The sequence below is a fragment of the Passer domesticus genome, chromosome 9 (genome assembly GCF_036417665.1).
Source record: "Passer domesticus isolate bPasDom1 chromosome 9, bPasDom1.hap1, whole genome shotgun sequence".
In the NCBI taxonomy this organism is placed as follows: domain Eukaryota; kingdom Metazoa; phylum Chordata; class Aves; order Passeriformes; family Passeridae; genus Passer; species Passer domesticus.
In genome coordinates this window covers 7,699,565-7,705,632 of record NC_087482.1, presented here as the reverse complement: position 1 = coordinate 7,705,632, position 6,068 = coordinate 7,699,565, and the positions used below count along the sequence as shown (strand labels likewise).

Sequence of the window (6,068 nt, the reverse complement as noted above, 5' to 3'; positions counted from 1 at the left end):
GGGCTGCCAATGAGCCACTGCTTCTCCCTGGGTGTTCCTCCTTCTGCACAGCCTTTTGATCCATCACTTGAAAAAGGAAAAAAGGGACAACTGGATCAAATGGAAACATTCCCCACTGGGGATGTGTCATCTTCATGAGGCAATGCTTGTCAAAGTCACAGGTAAAGATCAGGAAAAATCCCAGGTAATTGGGGCTGGGCCAGTGCACTCCCTTGAGAAAACAGCTGCATCTCCTGATCTTCTCAGAGACTGGGAAATGGCAGGGGATCTCAGGCCCACAGTACAGTTGGGGCACCCTATCAGCTAATGCCAAATTCCATCCTGCAGAGGCTGGGCAGAAGCTGCAGCCAGGCCAGGCTGGCAAACAGCCCTGCAGGGCGTGAAAGCAGCAGCGGGGCAGCGAGGCTGCCATGGATACCTTCCCGCTGTGCCGGGCACGGCGTGTCCAGGTGTGCAGCCAACGCCCCCGGCTGCTGAGTGCCAGGGGAAGCACGAGGGAAATGCACCCACCTTGTCCTCCGGGTGCTTCCTTCTGTGTTTGTGTCAGGAATTCATCTGACTCATGAGACATTTTGGCTGCAGTATCTTGGGTCTTTCCTTTTGGAGGACCTTAAGAGAAAGTAGTTCCATTTCCCAGGAATGCATCCCACAAACACAGGGCTCAGCCTGTGGGGTCAGCAGGGACACACTACTCACCCCTGCCATGGGAGCTGGGTTGGGGCCAAGCATCCAGCCCTGGAGCTGGAGAAGTCCTCCCTGCAGACACACCTGTAACTCAACAGCCACAGAAGCTTCTGCCATCTCTGCTGATCTGCACGGGCACCACTGAGCTGCAGCAGCGGTGAGGGGATTGTGCAGGCCGAGGGCACACACGTGCATGGTTCTGTGCTGGCACCTGCAGCGCTGCCTCCCTGGACCAGCTTTGGGCTCTGAGCTGGCAGCTCTCCCAGGGGAAAGGCCTTGACCTACCCTCAGCATCTCCCAGAGCCTCAGTCCTAGATGTGGGGCCTTCACCGGCAGGTTCAGCTGCAAAGAAAGGCAGGACAGAAGAGCTCCTGTGGCACTGCAGGAGATCCTCAGGCTGCCCACAAGGCTCAGCCCCGGGGCACAGCCCTGGGCCCGGCCCCTTCCCTCTCTGCTCTTCTCTGTGACTGCACAGAGCACACGGAAGGACACACTGGCATTGCACACGGGAGGAAGACTGAAAGATCAATGCTCCTTCCTCCCAATGACAGCGATCCTGTGGGATCCCTCAGGGCTCCAGAAGGGAGCAGGGCAAGATTTTCAGAATCCTTCAGCCCTTAAATAATGTTAAGGGAAATGGCTTATGAGCGAGCTCTTGTCACATTGACACTGATTATTCTGTCAAGAAAGGCACACGGAGGAATAACCTCCAGCATCCTCCAGGAATTTCAAGCCATTTTCCAGCAGGGCTTCAAAAAAATCCAAGTCATGATTCCAGTCTAGAAGGGAGCAGAGATCAGAATGATCTCAGTGGCATTCTGGGATCCACTTCTGCCACAGAGAACTGGGCACTGCCAGGGGGTCGGCTAAGGCCGTGGGAGCCAGATGCGAATTGACATGCCCATAGTTGCACAGGGGCCTGGGGAGCTCTGGGCTGGCTCCTGGTCACTCTCCACACTCTTTCCCTGCCCTCAGCAACATCCCTGGGAGGGGTGGCTGAAGCACCGCAGGGCCCTGGGGCTCTCTCTTCACATACAAAAGAAATCCTCCCTAAAGCACGGGGGCAAACTGCAGCAGGCAGTGCCACCGCTATCCCTCCCTCACTCCCTCCCTCCCTCCTGCCCTCCTTCTGCGGCGACAGCTCCCAGATCCAAGAGCAAACAGCCAGGCCCTCTCAGGACACACTGCAGCCTTGCTCTCCCCCTCTGTCCATTCCCCACCGTGGGCACCCTGTGCAGTCACTGCCAGGTTTCAGGACGTGTCTCCCATGGAGGGTCCCCAGCAGGAGTGCTCAGTACCCGAGTGCCCTGAGCCTGCTCGGGATAATTCCCCTGGGCTGTGCCGCTCTAGTCCAGGCTGTGCCCGCACTGCCAAGCAGCAGAGAGGGCAGCTCAAGCCTCAGCAGGGCTCAGGCCCAGAGGCACAGCAATTACCTCCTGTGCCTGTGCCTGGCATGGCCTCCCTTCCTGGAGCTGAGGCTGGCACAGAACCACTGCTTCCTCCGGGAAATGCTTCCTTCTGCACAGGCTCAAAATCCAATTCTGGAGAAAGGAAAGGCACAGCTGGATCAGGTGGAGTTGTTTCCATTTGGGAGGTGACATCCTCAGGAGGCAATAGTTATCAAAAAAATTTATAAGGATCAGGAAAGGTCCACGGTCTTGGGTCTGGGCCAGAGCACTTCCTCCTCCAAATAGCTGTGTCTCCTGATCTGCTCAGAGACTGGGAAATCGCAGGAGATCTCAGGCCCATGGTGCAGTTTGGGCTGCCTGTCAGCTGATGCCCAATGCCTTCCTACAGAGGCTGGGCAGAAGCTGCAGCCAGGCCAGACTGGGAAACAGCCCTGCAGGGCGTGAAAGCAGCAGCGGGGCAGCGAGGCTACCATGGATCCCTTCCTGCTGTGCCGGGCATGGCGTGTCCAGATGTGCTGCCAAAGCCCCCGGCTGCTGACTCCCAGGGGAAGCATGAAGGAATTGCACCCACCTTGTCTTCTCTGCAGCATTTCCTTCAGCATTTGCCACATGATTTCAAATGGGTTCTGGAATTTCTTGTCTGCCATGCCTTTGGTCGCTTCTGGTGGAGGACCTTAAGAGAAAGTAGTTCCATTTCCCAGGAATGGATCCCACAAAAGCAGGGCTCAGCCTGTGGGTCAGCAGGGACACACTACTCACCCCTGAGATGGGAGCTGGGCTTGAGTGCAGCATCCAAGGTAGCAGCTGGAGAAGCTGGAGAAGTCTTCCCTGTAGACACATCTGTAACAAAACAGCCCCAGCAGCTTCTGTCACCTGGTTCCTGCCCACTTGTCTACAATTCTTCCTTGGTGGCACACTTAGAACATACCTGTAGGAGGCTGCAAGGGCTTCAAAACTTTATTCATCCAAGCTGATGGAGAAGCCTTCCCAACACCCTCATCTAGAACGGAGCACAGATGAGAATACTTTCCAGGGTGTGCTGGGATCCCCTTCTGCCACAGAGAACTGGGCACTGCCAGGGAGTCGGGTAAGGCTATGGGAGCCAGATGTGAGTAGACATGGCCAAAGGTGCACAGGGGCCTGGGGAGCTCTGGGCTGGCTGCTGGCCACTCTCCACACTCTTTCCCTGCCCTCAGCAACATCCCTGGGAGGGGTGGCTGAAGCACCGCAGGGCCCTGGGGCTCTCTCTTCACATACAAAAGAAATCCTCCCTAAAGCCCAGGGGAAAACTTGAGCAGGCAGTGCCACAGCTATCCCTCCCTCACTCCCTCCCTCCCTCCTGCCCTCCTTCTGCGGCGACAGCTCCCAGATCCCAAGGGCAAACAGCCAGGCCCTCTCAGGACACACTGGAGCCTTGCTCTCCCCCTCTGTCCTTTCCCCACCGTGGGCACCCTGTGCAGTCACTCCCACGTTTCAGGACATGTCTCCCCCAGAGGGTCCCCAGCAGGACTGCCCAGTGCCCGAGTGCCCTGAGCCTGCTCAGGATAATTCCCCTGGGCTGTGCCGCTCTAGTCCAGGCTGTGCCCGCACTGCCAAGCAGCAGAGAGGGCAGCTCAAGCCTCAGCAGGGCTCAGGCCCAGAGGCACAGCAATTACCTCCTGTGCCTGTGCCTGGCATGGCCTCCCTTCCTGCAGCAGAGGCTGGCACAGAACCACTGCTTCCTCCTGGAAGTGCTTCCTTCTGCACAGGCTCTCCTTTCATTTCTGGAGAATGGAGAAGAGACAGCTGGATCAGATGGAAACATTCCTGACTGGCAATGGGGATGGGGACAATTTCAGGAGGCATCACTTGTGAAAGGAAAGCATAAGAATCAGAAAACACCCAGGATTTTGGGACAACCCAAGGCTGCTTCCTTCCCCAAACAGCCCCAACATCTGATCTGCCTGGACACCAGGAAATTGCAGGGGATCTGAGGGTGGGCATGGCCTGTGGTGCAATTGGGGCTATCTGACAGCTGATGCCAAATGCCTTCCTGCAGAGGCTGGGCAGAAGCTGCAGCCAGGCCAGGCTGGGAAACAGCCCTGCAGGGTGTGAAAGCAGCAGCGGGGCAGCGAGGCTGCCATGGATCCCTTCCCGCTGCGCCGGGCACGGCGTGTCCAGATGTGCAGCCAAAGCCCCCGGCTGCTGAGTCCCAGGGGAAGCATGAGGCAAATGCACCCACCTTGCCTTCTCTGCAGACATTCCTTCAGCATTTGCCACATGACTTCTAATGGGTCCTGGAATTTCTTGCCTGCCATGCCTTTGGTCTCTCCTGTCGTAGGACCTTAAGAGAAAGTAGTTTCATTTCCCAGGAATGGACCCCACAAAAGCAGGGCTCAGCCTGAGGGGTCAGCAGGGACACACTACTCACCCCTGCCATGGGAGCTGGCCTTTTGTGCAGCATCCAAGGTAGGAGTTGGTGAGGTCGTCCCTGCAGACACGCCTGTAACACAACAGCCACAGAAGCTTCTGTCACCTGGTTCTTACCAGTCAGTCAAACATTACGCCTTGTTGGGACAGTGAGAACATACCTGCAGAATGCTCAGACGGCTTCACAACTTCAGAGCGCCAGGCTAATGGAGAATCCTTCCCAGGCTCCCAGTCTGGAAGCAAGCCAAGATGAGAACTGTTTCCATTGTGTGCCAGGGCTGGCTCTGGCCCTGGGCTGGCGGCAGGGCTCCCGCTCGGGGCTGCTCCTGTGCCTTGGGCCTCTGGGCACTCAGGGCCAGCTCCGCAGCAGCTGCAGCGCCAGGGACGTTGGTGCAGCAGTCCCGTTTCCCCGGGGCTCTGAACCAGCTCCAGAGGCCTGGAAGCCGAGACGCCTCCAGCTTTGGCTGCTGCCGGGCCGGGCAAGGGCAGGCCCTGGGGGAAGAGCTGCTGCCAAACAGCCCCGGCCAGGGCTGAGCCTGCCACAGCAATTACCTGCTGTGCCTGTGCCCGTGTCTGGAATCGCCTTCCTTCCTGCAACAGGGGCTGGAACCAAAGATGGAGTGCTTCCTTCAAGAAATGCCAACTTCCACTGAAGCACTATGTCCAGCTCTTGAGAAAGGAAGGGAGACAGCTGCATCAGACGGAGCTGTTCCCCACTTGGGCGGTGGTAATATTTGTGAAATTTACGGAGCAGGAAAATGGCCAGATTACAGTGGCATGATGAGAGCACTTCCACCTCCTAACAGACACCCTTTTCCTAATCTGCAGGGCTGGATATTGTGGGGGATCTCAGGGTGTGTTCCAGTTTGGGCTGCCTATCAGCTGATGCCAAATGCCTTCCTACAGAGGCTGGGCAGAAGCTGCAGCCAGGCCAGGCTGGGAAACAGCCCTGCAGGGCATGAAAGCAGCAGCGGGGCAGCGAGGCTGCCATGGATCCCTTCCAACTGTGCCGGGCACGGCGTGTCCAGATGTGCAGCCAAAGCCCCTGGCTGCTGAGTCCCAGGGGAAGCATGAGGGAAATGCACCCACCTTGTCTTGTCTGCAGGGGTTCCTTCAGCTCTTGCCTCATCTGTTTGGATGGTTCCAGGGATATCTTATCTGTTGTATCTTGGATTTTCCCTGTTGGAGTACCTTAGAGAAAAATATTTCCATTTCCCTGGAATGGATCATACAAAAGCAAGGCTCAGCCTGTGGGTCAGCAGGGACACACTACTCACTCCTGTGATGGGAGCTGGGCTTGAGTGCAACATCCAAGGAAGGAGCTGGAGAAGTCTTCCCTGTAGACACATCTGTAACACAACAGCCACAGAAGCTTCTGTCACCTGGTTCCTGCCCACTTGTCTACAATTCTTCCTTGGTGGCACGCTGACAACATACCTGCAGGAGGCTCCAAGGGCTTCAAAACTTTATTCATCCAAGCTGATGGAGAAGCCCTCCCAGACACCTCATCTAGAATGGAGCACAGATGAGAACATTTTCCAGGGTGTGTTGGGATCCCCTTCTGCC

At 56.9% G+C, this 6,068-nt stretch overlaps 2 long non-coding RNA genes across 2 annotated transcripts; both read right to left on the bottom strand.

Moving 5' to 3' along the window:
* Positions 1 to 510: 510 nt before the first annotated feature.
* Positions 511 to 4,417, bottom strand: LOC135307101 (uncharacterized). Its single transcript, XR_010367833.1, has 7 exons — positions 4,315 to 4,417; positions 3,749 to 3,856; positions 2,665 to 3,093; positions 2,118 to 2,225; positions 970 to 1,026; positions 697 to 768; positions 511 to 609 (listed from the first exon to the last, which is right to left on the bottom strand). It is a non-coding gene; the product is annotated as an uncharacterized LOC135307101 (long non-coding RNA).
* Positions 4,418 to 5,054: 637 nt separating this feature from the next.
* LOC135307456 (uncharacterized) lies at positions 5,055 to 5,830 on the bottom strand. Its single transcript, XR_010368176.1, has 3 exons — positions 5,780 to 5,830; positions 5,592 to 5,693; positions 5,055 to 5,171 (listed from the first exon to the last, which is right to left on the bottom strand). It is a non-coding gene; the product is annotated as an uncharacterized LOC135307456 (long non-coding RNA).
* Between the last annotated feature and the right edge of the window lie 238 nt (positions 5,831 to 6,068).